We start from the raw sequence: 17,102 nt of genomic DNA on the forward strand, positions 1-17,102 counted from the left end.
TGGAGAGCTGACAGTGTGAGAGGAGGCTGAGACCTCACCCTTAAAGAGCCAGCACAACAAACAGCCCTGAGGAGATACAGCATAAAAGCAGCAATGTGAAAAATGCCTGGGGTATATGGGAGGGAGAGTCGCGCTGGAGGGGCAGAGATCTTTAGGAGACTTCTTCCAGGAACAAAGGAGTTGCCGGCACCATTTCCTTACCCTGGCCCCCAGCCTAGATACACAGACACCTGTGGGAACCAACCCACTAGAACACTCTCCACCTAACTCCGCTAACAGCATGCCTGCCCCACATGCTTCTTCAGATCTACACCCTGCAACGGGCCAGCCGGGGCAGGAGTCTGGGGCAGCTGCAGGTCGCCTCCCATGGAAGACCTGCACAAACCTTGCTAACACTACACACCCCACCCCGATGTTCTCCTGCAGACCTGCCTCCACTAATATGCCCCCGGCTGGCGCCCATCCAAAACAGTGCCACAAGCCTGGCAGTGTGCAAGCAGCCCCCACAGAGGCCAACACCCCTCCAAGTGACTCTTGCCGCAGGGAGAGAGGAAGATAAACACACACGCCATTCTGAGTTTGGCCCCAGCAGTCTACTGGGGGTAGACATCTGATCTACTGCAGGCTCCGCCCACCAATGAAAACTTCTCAGGAGACAACACAGAGCAAGTGCCCTGAAGTTTGGTGCTGCTGCATCCCTGGTAAATGCCCGGTCTGACTCAACTCCAGCCCAACATGGCCCCAGCTCAGCAAACTAACACCACAGGGAGCGAACACTGCCCACAGCAAAGAGAGCCATTACAGAAGACTGACTGAAAGCAACAGTGGCTCAGCCACAACAGCAGGGCACGCATATCCCACATAGGACACACCCCTGAAGTGCCAGGTTCTGGTAAACAGGGGACATCGCACTGCAGGGGCACCACAGAGCCTCTTCTTCATAAGGCCGCTACCTTCTAGAACAAGAGATATGGCCAACTTTCACAACACAGAGAAACGGACACGGAGAGTTAAACAAAATAAGGAGACAGAGGAATATATCCCAAATGAAAGAACAGGTCAGGGGCACCTGGGCGGCTCAGTCAGTTAAGCATCCAACTCTTGATGTCGGCTCAGGTCATGATCTCATAATTCATGAGTTCAAGCTGCACGTTGGGCTCTGTGCTGACAGTGCAGAGCCTACTTGGGATTCTCTCTCTCTCTGTCCCTGCCCCCCAACATTCATATTCATTCTCTCTCTCAAAATAAATAAATTAACTTTGAAAGAAAGAAAGAAAATCACAGCAAGAGACCTAAATTAAACATAAATAAGTAATATGCTTGATACAGAATTTAAATAGTCATAAAGATACTCACTGGACTTGAGAATAGAATGGAGGACCTCAGTGAGACCCTCAACAAAGAGAAGACATAGAAAAGAACCAATCTGAGATGAAGAACTCAATAACCGATATTAAAAATATACTAGATGGAATGAATAAACGAGAGGAAGCAGAACAGATCAGGGACCCTGGAAGACAGAGTAACAGAAAACAATCAAGATGAACAGGAGAGAGAGAAAAAAACAATAATAATAAATGAAAATAGACTTAAGGAACCCAGTGACATCATCAAGTGCAATAACATTTGCATTACAGGGGTCCCAGAAGCAGAAAGGAGAGAAAAAAGGGCAGAAAATATATTTGAAGAAATAATTGCTGAAAACTCCCTGAATCTGAGGAAGGAAATAGAAATCCAGATTCAAGAGCATGGAGGGCCCCCAACAAAATCAACCCAAAGAGGACCACACCAAGAAACACAGTAATTTAAGCGGCAAAATGTGGTTAGAAAGAGAGAATTTTAAAAGCATCAGGAGAGGGGCACCTGAGTGTCTCAGTCGGTTAAGCATCCGACTTCGGCTCAGGTCATGATCTCACGATTCGTGAGTTTGAGCCCTGCGTCGGGCTCTGTGCTGACAGCTCGGAGCCTGGAGCCTGCTTCGGATTCTGGGTCTCCCTCTCTTTCTGTCCCTCCCCTGCTCATGCTCTGTCTCTCTCTGTCTCAAAAATAAATAAAACATTTTAAAAAATTTTTTAAAAAAAGCATCAGGAGAAAAGAAAACAGTTGCATACAAGGGAAAACCCATAAGGCTATCAGCTGATTTTTCAGCAGAAACTTTGCAGGCTAGAAGAGAATGGCATGATATATTCAAAGTGCTGAATGGGAAAAATCTGCAACAAAGAATACTCAATCCACCAAGGCTATCATTCAGAATAAGAGAGATAAAGAGTTTCCCAAACAAAAGTCAAAAGAATTCATCACCACCAAACCAGCCCTACAAGAAATGTCGAAGGGTCTCTTTGAGTAGAAAGGAAAGACCATAAGTAGGAGTAACAAATGTGGAAGCACAAAAAGCAGTAAAATTAAGTATATCTATAAAAATCAGTCAAGGGATTCACAAAATAAAAGGATGTAAAGTATGACACCTATACCTAAAACACGGAGGGGAAAGGAGTAAAGAATGGGTTCAAATTTAAGCAATCATGAACTTAGTATAAACTACTATATGCATAAGATGTTATATATGAGCCTAATGTTCAAAATTCAAAATAATTCAAAAACCAGCAATATATGTGCAAAAAATAAAAAGAAAGGAATCTAAGTATATCACTAAAGAAAGCCAGTAAACCAGGAGAAAAAATAGCAAGAGAAGGAAGTAACAGAGAACTATAAAAAGAACCAAAAAACAACTAATAAGATGTCAATAAGTACATCCTTATTAATAATTACTCTGAATATAAGTGTACTAAACTATAAGTGTTCAATCAAAAGACATAGGGTGACGGACGGGATAAAACAGCTGCCAGGAGGAGTCTCATTTCAGACCTAAAGACACAGGCAAATTAAAAGTGAAGGGATGGACAATAGTTTCAAACAGAGAGGGAGGCAAACCATAAGAGATTCTTGAATGCAGAGAACAAAAAGGGTTGATGAGGGAGGGGGGAAGTGGGTGATGGGCGTTGAGGAGGGCACTTGTTGGGATGAGCACTGGCTGTTGTATATAAGCAATAAATCACGGGAATCTACCCCCAAAAACCAAGAGCACGCTGTATACACTGTATGTTAGCTAACTTGACAATGAATTATATACAAAAAGTTAAATACATAAATACATAAATAAATAAATAAATAAATAAATAAATAAATAAATAAAAGTGAAGGGATGCAAAAGCATGTATCATGCAAATGAAAATGAAAAGAAAGACAGAGCAGCGATATTTTTGTCAGACAAAATAGACTTTAAAACGACTGTAACAAGAGACAAAGAAAGGCACTCCCTAATGATAAAGGGAACAATCCATCAAGAAGATATAACAATTGTAAATACTTATGCACCCAACATGGAAGAACCCAAATACATAAAGCAGGTAATAACAAACATGAAGGAAGTAATCAATAGTAATACCACAATAGCAGGGGAGTTTGACACCCCACATAAAAACAGTGGCTTTGAATGACACGTTGGACCAGATAGATCTAACAGATATGTTCAGAACATTCCATCCTAAAACAGCAGGATATACATTCTTTTTAAGTGCATGTGGAACATTCTCCAGAATAGATCCCATATTAGGCCACAAAATAAGTCTCAACAAATTCAAGAAGACTGAAGTCACACATACCATGTATCTTTTCCAACCACAATTCTGTAAAACTAGAAATCAATTACAAGAAAAACTCTGGAAACAGCACAGGTACATAAAATAATATGTTACTAAACAATTAATAGGTCGACCAAGAAATCAAAGAGAAAATCCAAAAATAATGGAGACAAGTGACAATGAAAACACAATGGTCCAAAATCTTGGGATGCAGCAAAAGCTGTTCTAAAAGGGAAGTTTATAGCAATACAGGCCACCCTCTAGAAGAAAAAAAAAAAAAAATCTCAGATAAGCAAGCTAACTTTACACCTAAAGTACCTAGAAAAACAAGAACAAACAAAACCCAAAACCAGTAGAAGGAAGGAAATAATAAAGATTAGAGCAGAAGTAAATGAAAAAGAAACTAAAAAAACAATAGAATAGATCCATGAAACCAGCAGCTGGTTCTTTGAAAAGATCAACAAAATTGATAAAACTTTAACCAGATTCATCAACAAAAAGGTGGGGGGGGGGGGGGGGGGGGGACTCAAATAAACAAAATCAGAAATGAAAGAGGAATGGGGCACCTGGGTGGCTCAGTCAGTTAAGCGTCTGACTTTGGCTCAGGTCATGATCTCACAGTGTGTGAGTTCGAGCCCCACATCAGGCTCTGTGCTGACAACTCAGAGCCTGGAGCCTGCTTCAGATTCTGTGTCCCTCTCTCACTCTGCCCCTCCCCTGCTCATTTTCCCTCTCTCTCTCTATCTCTATCTCTCATAAATAAACATTAAAAATTTTTAAAAAAAGAAATGAAAAAGGATAAACAACCAACACCACAGAAATACAAAGGATTATAAGAGAATATTGTGAAAAATTACATGCCAGCAAAGTGGGCAACCTAAAAGAAATGGATAAATTCCCAGAAACATATAATTTCCCAAAACTGAATCAGGAAGAAATGGAAAATTTGAACAGATCAATTACAACAATGAAATTGAATCAGTAATCAAAAAACTCCATGGAATACTACGTGGCAATGAGAAAAAATGAAATATGGCCTTTTGTAGCAACATGGATGGAACTGGAGAGTGTGATGCTAAGTGAAATAAGCCATACAGAGAAAGACAGATACCATATGGTTTCACTCTTATGTGGATCCTGAGAAACGTAACAGAAACCCATGGGGGAGGGGAAGGAAAAAAAAAAAAAAGAGGTTAGAGTGGGAGAGAGCCAAAGCATAAGAGACTGTTCAAAACTGAGAACAAACTGAGGGTTGATGGGGGGTGGGTGATGGGTATTGAGGAGGGCACCTTTTGGGATGAGCACTGGGTGTTGTATGGAAACCAATTTGACAGTAAATTTCATATATTAAAAAATAAAAAAAATAATAAAAAAATAAAAAAACTCCAAACAAGCAAAATTTCAGGAACAGATAGCTTCACAGGTGAATTCTACCAAACATTTAAAGAAGAGTTAATACCTATTCTTCTCAAACTATTTGCAAAAGTAGAAAAGAAAGAAAAACTTCCACATTTGTTCTATAAATTCAATATTATCCTGATACCAAAACCAGATAAAAGCAGTAGAAAAAAAAAGAGGCTAATATCTCTAATGAACATAGATCCAAATATCCTCAACAAAATATTAAACTGAACCCAACAGTACATTTTAAAAAATCACTCCCCGTGATCGACTGGGATTTATTCTTGGGATACAAGGGTGGTTAGACACAAATCAATCAACATGATACATCACATCAAGAAGAGAAAGGATAAAAGCCTTATGATAATTTCAATAGATGAACTTGGGGAGCAAGAAGCCACAGGAAGGGAGGTGCTTTTGCAGGCGGAGAGAAGATGGGGGGGGGGGGAGGGTAGAATATGGGAAAAGCACCCCTCCCCAAAAAGCAGCTGGAGAGAAAGGGGAAAATTGGAAACAGCCGCAGGGACGGAACTAAAAAGGGAGAAAGGCAAAAGGAGAGGGTTTAAATTCCATTAAGACTGTAAACAAGGGGGGCGCAAAGGCTGCAAGTCCGCAGCTCCCTACCTGGCGGTGCTCTGGTGGGAAGGGCAAGTCCGCAGGAACAGAGTGGGGCCCAGGAGGTTCTTGGGCCACACGGGGAAAAGCGGTCCCACTGCTGGAAGGACATTTGGTGAAGACTGTTGAAGCCACCTGGTCCCAGCAGACCCCAGAAGGCAGCCACATTCGCTGGTGCCCAAACAAGGTCCTTAAGGGTAAAGCCTGGTGTCAGATGTGTGTTGTGATTTCCCACAATCCCTGAAACGCTGCTGCTACACCGGCTCGCGAACTTTTTCTGGGGCAGGCCGGCACCTGGCCGCAGTCTCGGGGCACCGGCAGCAGCAAGGGTCCAGTGGCAGTTCCTGGGTGCAGCGGACATTCGGCCGTTGCTCGTTGGGCCAGTGCTCGGTGACACCCTCCCGCGGAGGGGCGGAACGGGTCAAAGCCACAGTCCTTCGGAAGTAAGGGGCCGGGGAAAACAGCCACATCTGAGACAAAACTCGGGAGAGAGGTACTGCCTGGGGCTCGGTCACAGACAGTGAAGAGCGGGGAGTGGACGAAAGCTGAAGACAGAGGACAGGTGCGCGACTGCTGATCTGGGAGAACAGAGCTCTGAAATTAGAGACTGGGGAGCTGGGTGACTCCATTTTGACCGCTCCCACGCATGCGCATACGCACCTAGGAGCACAGCAACACATCCTAGTAGGCTAGCAGCGCCATCTAGTGGAGAACGGAGCCTTTACACTAAGCCCCGCTCAACCGGGCCAACCTCTCTCTTCAAGAACACAAGTCTCATCGCCTACTTAGTTTATGGACTATAAAGCACTACATAGTCTGACCTCTAGGGGAAAACAAAGTAATTTCAGTCCTATTTCAATCTGTTAAGAGGTCCATCTATTCAATTTTCTTTCTTTTTTTACCTCTTTTTCACTTCTTTCCTTTTTCTTGAATACAGAAAGAGAAAAAAATCATTTTTATTTTCAATTTTTATTAAAAATATTTTTCTTTAATTTTTTTACTATATTTTTTACTTTTGTGTTAATTTTTTTCAAATTCTATCTTACTTCCATCATTTTATTTTAGTCTACTTCAGTGTATTCACCTTCTCAAATTTTCAAACTTTTCCTTTTTTTTCTTTTTCTTTTTTCTTTTTCATTTCTTGTTCTTGAATGCAGAAAGAGAAAAACTTCATTTTTACTTTCAATTCCTATTAAAAATATTTTTTCTTTAATTTTTTTCACTATATTTTTTGCTTTTATGTAAATTTTTTCAAATTCTATTTTACTTCCATCATTCTATTTTAGTCTACTACAGTATATTCACTTTTTCATATTTTCAAATGATTTCTTTTTTCTCTTTTTTCTTTTTCATTTCTTTTCTTTTTCTTGAATACAGAGAAAAAATTCATTTTTATTTTTAATTTTTATTAAAAATATTTTTCTTTGATTTTTTTCTACTATATTCTTCACTTTTGTGTAAATTTTTTCAAATTCTATTTTACTCCCATCATCTCATTTTAGTCCACTTCAATGTATTCATTTTTTCAAATTCTCAAACGATTTCCTTCCCCCCCTCTTTCTTTTCTCTAATCTGTTAAACCACTTTCAACACCCAGACCAAAATGCACCTAGGATCTAGCATATTTATTAGATTTGTGTATGTGTGTGTGTGTGTGTATGTGTGTGTGTGTGTGTGTGATTTTTTAATTTTAATTTTTTTTAATTTTAATTTTTTTAATTTTAATTTTTCTACCTCATTACTTCCTTTTCTCCCTTCAAAATGACAAAATGAAGGAATTCACCCCAAAAGAAAGAGCATGAAGAAACGACAGCCAGGGATTTAACCAACACAGATACAAGCAAGATGTCTGAACCAGAATTTAGAATCACGATAATAAATGCTGGAGTCAAAAATAGATTAGAATCCCTTTCTGCAGAGATAAAAGAAGTAAAAAATAGTCAGAATGAAATTAAAAATGCTATAACTGAGCTGCAATCATGGATGGATGCAGCAATGGCAAGGATGGATGAGGCAGAACAGAGAATCAGCGATATAGAGGACAAACTTATAGAGAATAAGGAAGCAGAAAAAAAATAGGGAGATGAAGGCAAAAGAGCACAATTTAAGAATTAGAGAAATCAGGGGCGCCTGGGTGGCTCAGTCGGTTAAACGTCCGACTTCGGCTCAGGTCATGATCTCACGGTCCGTGAGTTCGAGCCCCGCGTCGGGCTCTGTGCTGACAGTTCAGAGTCTGGAGCCCGTTTCAGATTCTGTGTCTCCCTCTCTCTCTGACCCTCCCCTGTTCATGCTCTGTCTCTCTCTGTCTCAAAAATAAATAAACGTAAAAAAAAGAATTAGAGAAATCAGTGACTCATTAAAAAGGAACAACATCAGAATCATAGGGGTCCCAAAAGAGGAAGAGAGAGAAATAGGGGTAGAAGGGTTATGTGAGCAAATCATAGAGGAAAACTTTCCTAACCTGGGGAAAGACACAGACATCAAAATCCAGGAAGCACAGAGGACCCCCATTAGATTCAACAAAAACCAACCATCAACAAGGCATATCATAGTCAAATTCACAAAATACTCAGGCAAGGAGAGACTCATGAATGCAGCAAGGGAAAAAAAGTTCCTAACCTACAGGGAAGACAGATTGGGTTTGCAGCAGACCTATCCACAGAAACTTGGCAGGCCAGAAAGGAGTGGCGGGATATATTCAGTGTGCTGAATCAGAAAAATATGCAGCCAAGAAGTCTTTATCTAGCAAGGCTGTCATTCAAAATAGAAGGAGAGATAAAAAGTTTCCCAGACAAACAAAAATTAAAGGAGTTTGTGACCACTAAACCAGCCCTGCAAGAAATTTTAAGAGGGACTCCCTGAGAGGAGAAAAGATGAAAATACATATATATGTAAATAAATAAATACCAAAAGCAACAAAGATTAGAAAGGACCAGAGAACACCACCAGAAACTCCAACTCTACAAGCAACATAATGGCAATAAATTCGTATCTTTCAGTCCTCACTCTAAACATCAATGGAGTCAATGCTCCAATCAAATGACATAGGGTAACAGAATGGATAAGAAAACAAGATCCATCTATATGATGTTTACAAGAGACCCACTTTAGACCTAAAGACACCTTCAGATTGAAAATAAGGGGATGGAGAATCATCTATCATGCTAATGGCCAACAAAAGAAAGCCAGAATAGCCATACTTATATCAGACAATCTAGACTTTAAAATAAAGACTGTATCAAGAGATGCATAAGGGCATTATATCATAACCAAGAGGTCTACCCACCAAGAAGACCTAACAATTGTAAACATTTATGCACCAAATGTGGAACACCCAAATATATAAATCAATTAATCACAAACATAAATAAACTCATCAATTGGGGCGCCTGGGTGGCGCAGTCGGTTAAGCGTCCGACTTCAGCCAGGTCACGATCTCGCGGTCTGTGAGTTCGAGCCCTGCGTCAGGCTCTGGGCTGATGGCTCGGAGCCTGGAGCCTGTTTTCGATTCTGTATCTCCCTCTCTCTCTGCCCCTCCCCCGTTCATGCTCTGTCTCTCTCTGTCCCAAAAATAAATAAAAAACGTTGAAAAAAAAAATTTTAAATAAACTCATCAATAGTAATACCATAATAGTAGGAGACTTCAGCACCCCGTTCACAGCAATGGACAGATCATCGAATCAAAAAATCAACAAGGAAACAATGGCTTTGAATGACACAGTGGACCAGATGGACTTAACAGATATATTCAGAACATTTCATCCTAAAGCAACAGAATATACATTCTTCTCCAGTGCACATGGAACATTCTCCAGAAGAGACCATATACTGGGATACAAATCAGCCCTAAGTAAGTACAAAAAGATTGAGATCATACCGTGCATATTTTCAGACCACAATGCTATAAAACTTGAAATCAACCACAAGAAAAAATTTGGAAAGGTAACAAATACTTGGAGACTGAAGAACATCCTACTGAAGAATGAATGGACTAACCAAGCAGTTAAAGAGGAAATTAAAAAGTATATGGAAGTCAATGAAAATGATAACACCCACAACCCAAAACCTCTGGAAGGCAGCAAAGGCAGTCATAAGAGGAAAGTATATAGCAATCCAGGCCTTCCTAAAGAAGGAAGAAAGATCTCAGATACACAACCTAATCTTACGCCTTAAGGAGCTGGAAAAAGAACAGCAAATAAAACCCAAAACCAGCAGAAGACAGGAAATAATAAAGATTAGAGCAGAAATTAATGCTATCGGGAAAAAAAACACACACAAAAAAAAAAGTAGAACAGATCAATGAAACCAGAAGCTGGCTCTTTGAAAGAATTAACAAAATTGATAAACCACTAGCTAGTTTGATCAAAAAGAAAAAGGAAAGGACCCAAGTAAATAAAATCAAGAATGAAAGAGGAGAGATCACAACCAACACAGCAGGAATAAAAACAATAATAAGAGAATATTATGAGCAATTATATGCCAATAAAATGGGCAATCTGGAAGAAATGGACACATCCCTAGAAACATATACACTACCAAAACTGAAACAGGAAGAAATAGAAAATTTGAATAAACCCATAACCAGTAAGGAAATCGAATTAGTAATCAAAAATCTGCCAAAAAACAAGGAGTCCAGGGCCAGATGGCTTCCCAGGGGAATCATACCAAACACTTAAGGACGAGTTAACACCTATTCTCTTGAAGGTGTTCCAAAAAATAGAAATGGAAGGAAAACTTCCAAACTCTTTCTATGAAGCCAGCATTACCTTGATTCCAAAGCCAGACAGAGAACCCACTAAAAAGGAGAACTATAGACCAATTTCCCTGATGAACATGGATGCAAAAATCCTCAACAAGATATTAGCCAACCGGATCCAATAATACATTAAAAAAATTATTCACCACGACCAAGTGGGATTTATACCTGGAATGCAGGGCTGGTTCAATATCTGCAAAACAATTAATGTGATTCATCACATCAATAAAAGAAAGGACAAGAACCATATGATCCTCTCAATAGATGCAGAGAAAGCATTTGACAAAATACAGCATCCTTTTTTGATCAAAACCCTCAAGAAGGTAGGGACAGAAGGAGCATACCTCAAGATCATAAAAGCCATATATGAATGACCCAATGCTAATATCATCCTCGATGGGGAAAAACTGAGAGCTTTCCCCCTAATGTCAGGAACAAGACAGGGATGTCCACTCTCGCCACTGTTATTCAACGTAGTATTGGAAGTCTTAGCCTCTGCAATCAGACAACACAAAGAAATAAAAGGCATCCAAACTGGCCAGGAGGAGGTCAAACTTACACTCTTCGCAAATGACATGATACTCTATATGGAAAACCCAAAAGATTCCACCAAAAAACTGCTAGAATTGATGCATGAATTCAGTAAAGTTGCAGGATATAAAATCAACGCACAGAAATCGGTTGCATTCCTATACATCAACAATGAAGCGACAGAAAGAGAAATCAAGGAATCGATCCCATTTACAGTTGCACAAAAAAACATAAAATACCTAGGAATAAATCTAAACAAAGAAGTGAAAAATCTATACGCTGAAAACTATAGAAAGCTGATGAAAGAAATTGAAGAAGACACAAAAAAAATGGAAAAAGATTCCATGCTCCTGGATAGGAAGAACAAATATTGTTAAAATGTCGACACTACCCAAAGCAATCTACATATTCAACGCAATCCCTATCAAAGTAACACCAGCATTCTTCACAGAGCTAGAACAAATAATCCTAAAATTTGTATGGAACCAGAAAAGACCCCGAATAGCCAAAGCGATCTTGAAAAATAAAACCAAACCAGGAAGCATCATAATCCCAGACTTCAAGCTCTACTACAAAGCTGTAATCATCAAGACAGTATGGTACTGGCACAAGAACAGACACTCAGATCAGTGGAATAGAACAGAGAACCCAGAAATGGACCCACAAACGTATGGCCAACTAATCTTTGACAAAGCAGGAAAAGAATATCCAATGGAATATAGACAGTCTCTTCAGCAAGTGATGCTGGGAAAACTGGACAGCGACATGCAGAAGAATGAACCTGGACCACTTTCTTACACCATACACAAAAATAAACTCAAAATGGATGAAGACCTCAATGTAAAACAGGAAGCCATCAAAATCCTCGAGGAGAAAGCAGGCAAAAACCTCTTTGATCTTGGCCACAGCAACTTCTTACTCAACACGTCTCCAGAGGCAAGGGAAACAAAAGCAAAAATGAACTACTGGGACCTCATCAAAATAAGAACCTTCTACACAGCGAAGGAAGCAATCAGCAAAACTAAAAGGCAACTGACAGAATGGGAGAAGATGTTTGCAAATGACATCAGATAAAGGGTTAGTATCCAAAATCTATAAAGAACTTATCAAACTCAACACCCAAAATACAAATAATCCAGTGAAGAAATGGGCAAAAGACATGAATAGACACTTCCCCAAAGAAGACATCCAGATGGCCAACTGACACATGAAAAAATGCTCAACATCACTCATCATCAGGGAAATGCAAATCAAAACCACAATGAGATACCACCTGACACCTGTCAGAATGGCTAATGTTAACAACTCAGGCAACAACAGATGTTGGTGAGGATGCGGAGAAAGAGGATCTCTTTTGCATTGTTGGTGGCAGTGCAAGATGGTGCAGCCACTCTGGAAAACAGTCTGGAGGTTCCTCAAAAAACTAAAAATAGATGGGGCGCCTGGGTGGCTCAGTCGGTTAAGCGTCCGACTTCGGCTCAGGTCATGATCTCATGGTCCGTGAGTTCGAGCCCTGCATCGGGCTCTGTGCTGATGGCTCAGAGCCTGGAGCCTGTTTCAGATTCTGTGTCTCCCTCTCTCTCTGACCCTCCCCCGTTCATGCTCTGTCTCTCTCTGTGTCAAAAATAAATAAACATTAAAAAAAAAAATTAAAAAAAAAAAAAAAGATAAAAATAGAACTACCCTACGACCCAGCAACTGCACTACTAGGCATTTATCCATGGGATAGGGATGTGCTGTTTCAAAGGGACACATGCACCCCCATGTTTATAGCAGCACTATCAACAATAGCCAAATGCCCATCGATGGATGAATGGATAAAGAAAATGTGGTATATACAATGGAGTATTACTCGGCAATCAAAAAGAATGAAATCTTGCCATTTGCAACTACATGGATGGACCTGGAGGGTATTATGCTAAGTGAAATTAGTCAGTCAGACAAAGACAAATATCATATGACTTCACTCATATGAGGACTTGAAGAGACAAAACAGATGAACATGAGGTAAGGGAAACAAAAATAATATAAAGACATGGAGGGGGACAAAACAGAAGAGACTCACAAATATGGAGAACAAACTGAGGGTTACAAGAGGGTTTGTGGGAGGGACGATGGGCTAAATGGGTAGGGGCACTAAGGAATCTACTCCTGAAATCATTGTTGAGCTATATGCTAACTAATTTGGATGTAAATTTAAAAAAATAAAAAATAAAACAAGTTAGAAAAATTAATTAAAAATAAATAAAATAAAAAATAAAAAATAATTTTTAAAGAATAAGACAAGTGTTCAATCTTGCCACTTTAATTCAACATAGTACTGGAAGTCCTAAGCTACAGAAATCAGATAAGAAAAAGAAATAAAAGACATCCAAATTGGTAAGGAGGAAGTAAAACTTTCGCTATTTGCAGATGACATGATAATATATATAGAAAACCTAGAGAGACTAGAGACCACAAAAGACCCAAAATTGCCAAAACAATCTTGATCAAGAACAAGACTGGAGGTATCACAATCCCTGTTCAAGATATACTACAAAGCTGTAGTAATCCGAACAGTATGGTACTGACACAAAAATAGACAAATAGATCAATAAAACACAATAGAGAGCCGGGAAATAAACCCACAATGATAGGGCCAATTAGTTTTTGACAAAGGAGTCAAGAATATGCAATGGGAAAAAGATAGTCTCTTCAACAAATGCTGTTGGGAAAACTGGACAGCTACATGCAAAAGAATGAAACTGGACCACTTTCTTACATCACACACAAAAATAAACTCAGAGTGGATTAAGGACCTAAATGTGAGACCTGAAATTATAAAAATCTTACAAGAGACATCAGGCAGTAATTTCTCTGACATCAGCCATAGCAACCTCTTTATAAATATGTCTCCTGAGGCAAGGGAAACAAAAGTAAAAATAAACTATTGGGACTTCATCAAAATAAAAACTTCTGCACAGCAAAGTAAATAATCAACAAAACTACAAGACAACCTACCGAGAGAAGATTATTTGCAAGTGGCATATCCAATAAAAGGTTAGTATCCAAAATATATAAAGAACTTATACAATTCAATACCCAAAAAGCTAACAGTCCAATTAAAAAATGGGCAGAAGACATGAACAGACATTTCCCCAAAGGAGACATACAGATGGCCAACAGACACATGAAAAGATGCTCAACATCACTCACCATCAAGGAAATGCAAATCAAAACCACAGTATCACCTCACATCTGTCAGAATTGCTAAAACCAAAACCTCAAGAAGGGCGCCTGGGTGGCTTAGTCATTTAGGTGTCCAACTTTTGATTTCAGCTCAGGTCATCAGCTCATGGTTCATGAGTTCGAGCCCCAAGATCTCTCCTTTTTTTTTTTTTTAATCTTTGCCAGAATTTAACACGGGTTCACTAAGAATTTCACAAGTCAATGGCATATAGGATAATATCTCCTAATAAGGCAATAAAGAAGTAACAGGGGTGCTTGGGTGGCACAGGTTAAGCACCTGACTCTTGGTTTCGGCTCAGGGCACGATCTCATGGCTTCGTGGGTTCGAGCGCTGCATCAGGCTCTGTGCTGACAGTGTGGATGGAGCCTGCTTGGGATTCTCTCTCTCCCTCTGTCTCTCTCTCAGATAAATAAAAGAAAAATAACATATTCCTAATCAATGATAGATGAATCACATTGTTCCTGGCCAGGGGAGATAAAAGGAATAAAGGCCAAATTTAGTTGAGGTGCACTTCATACGAGTTGGCACTCAGGAGACAGCTTAGCCAAGTGAACCGCTCCTTTTGATACCACTTAAAAATGTTAGTGGGGACCAGAGGCTAAAAGACTCGCTGGTTTTTTTTCCTCCCAGAATCCTTCCTGAGCCCCGGTGAAAGATGGAGCCACAATGAACACCAGCAAGGCTATTGTCCGAGAACCCTTGTTCAAGGGACATAAGCTGGATGGATGCCCTTTGCAAATGACATGACCATTTCGTATCCTCAGTATTCATTCATCCACCGTAAGTTTGGTCAGTACACAGATAAATCCCTCAAATGCTAGAGTTGGCACCTAAGATGCTCTCTCCAAACCCATCGTTCCACATCAGAGGGACAGGACCCAAAGCAGGCAGGCTGACCAGTATCACACAGCTGACCTGAGTCAAAGCACCAGGACCGGGACCCAGGCCTGCCGGGACCCGACTCATTGTTCTCCCGGGGCCGCGGGCGAAGGCGACAGGGAGACGAGCAAGCATAAGGCCTTCGCGGTCACAGCAGCTCTGCCTTCAAACGTCCTTCTGGGTTTTGATAGGTGAACTTGCTGAGGTGACCTGAACCTTGCAAATACATGTATTTACGAGGCCTGTATTAAATCACACTATTTGGGGTTTTTTTCCACCAAGATCTTTATTTTTTATTATATATATATATATATATATATATATATATATATATATATATATATATAAATTGGTTTCTATACAACACCCAGTGCTCATCCCAACAGGTGCCCTCCTCAATGCCCACCACCTACCCTCCCCTCCACACCACTTAATAAAAATATTTGAAAATGGGCCTAGAATTGTGTGCTCAGTCACAAAGACACGAACAAGAATCTTCTGTCCCTGGCCTTCCTGGAGCTTGTGCTTTAGCGGGGGCCGAGACAAAGCTAGAATTACCGCTATGTCAAGACGAGCACTGAGAGCGACAGTGGAACTCAGAACCGCACATCCTTTCCTTTCCAGTCTGAGGTCTTAGTCTTTTTAATATGTTCCAGAAGAATCTTGAGAACTGCACCTGTTCTCAAGCACACACAGAAGAGCAGAGACTTCACCCAACATAGGTGCACCTCACTTCCCTTTCCAAGATTATCCTTCAAACAGTCCAGGGAAAGATTCATGAGGTAAGCTCATACCCAATACGAGAGTGGATAAAATATCACCAGCCCAGAATTTTATGGAAAAAAAAGAAGTAAACAGCCAATTATCACAAGATGTGCTGTATGTAGTTAGGGCAATATTCTACATGTGGTTAGTGTTCAAAGATGTTACGACTTTACAATTTATAGAAAATACTATGCTGTTGGGGTGCCTGGGTGGCTCAGTTGGTTGAGCATCTGACTCTTGATTTGGGCTCAGGTCATGACACCAGGGTCACGGGATCAAGCCCCGTGTTGGGCTCCACACTGAGCAAGGAGCCTGCTTAAGATACTCTCTCCGGGGCACCTGGGTGCCTCGGTTGGTTAAGCTGCTCTGACTTCTGCTCAGGTCATAATCTCATGGTTCATGAGTTTGAGCCCCGCATCAGGCTCTGTGCGGACAGCTCAGAGCCTGGAGCCTGCTTCAGATTCTGTGTCTCCCTCTCTCTCTGCCCTTCCCCCACTAGAACTCTGTCTCTAAAATAAATAAACCTTAAAAATTAAAAAAAAAAAAAGATTCTCTCCCCACCCCCACTCTGCCCCTGTCCTGACTCACGCTCTAAAATAAAAAATAAATGAAATAAAAACACTATGCTATTATCAGATGTTACTACAGATATGACTGGAGAGAGTTCATATGCCTTCTGGGTTTTAAGAATGCTTAAAATGCTACCTAACATTTACTATCCCTTTCCCACAGAAAAGCAGTAAAAATGACAAAGCATTACAGGATTACTAATGTTTTAACACACATGCATAACGCAGACCTCTTTTTGATGGTTGGTAGATTCTTTTATTAACAATCAAAAAGCTTCACACTTACAATAGGAAAATAAGTGTTTCTCTATCGATTAATTAAATGAAAACTATCCAGGACTTTATAGGATTTCTGATGTGTGCCAGGTTTGATGCGTACCTAAGAAAACAGGACATTAGCTTGCCAAAATCATTAGGTATGACTGAAAATGAGAAACAGTAATTTATAAAACATTTACCTAATAGCTTTCCCAAACAGTAGCTCCCCTGAAATCAAAACAGGAAATAGAATTTGTATTTAGACTTAGTTCTAGAGAGGACTCACAACACCAATCAATCTTAATTTTATGGTTCCGGTGGTACTTTTTTTAAAGGTATTCACCGGAAACTCAAATCTCATTTTAAGATCATGAATTTGAGGTGTGCAGTAAAACTGTGATTTCTCAACATCAAAGTTTAATTATTACACAATGGTTCAAGCAGTAGATTCTACCTCA

The sequence above is a fragment of the Panthera leo genome, chromosome B2 (genome assembly GCF_018350215.1).
Source record: "Panthera leo isolate Ple1 chromosome B2, P.leo_Ple1_pat1.1, whole genome shotgun sequence".
NCBI lineage: Eukaryota > Metazoa > Chordata > Mammalia > Carnivora > Felidae > Panthera > Panthera leo.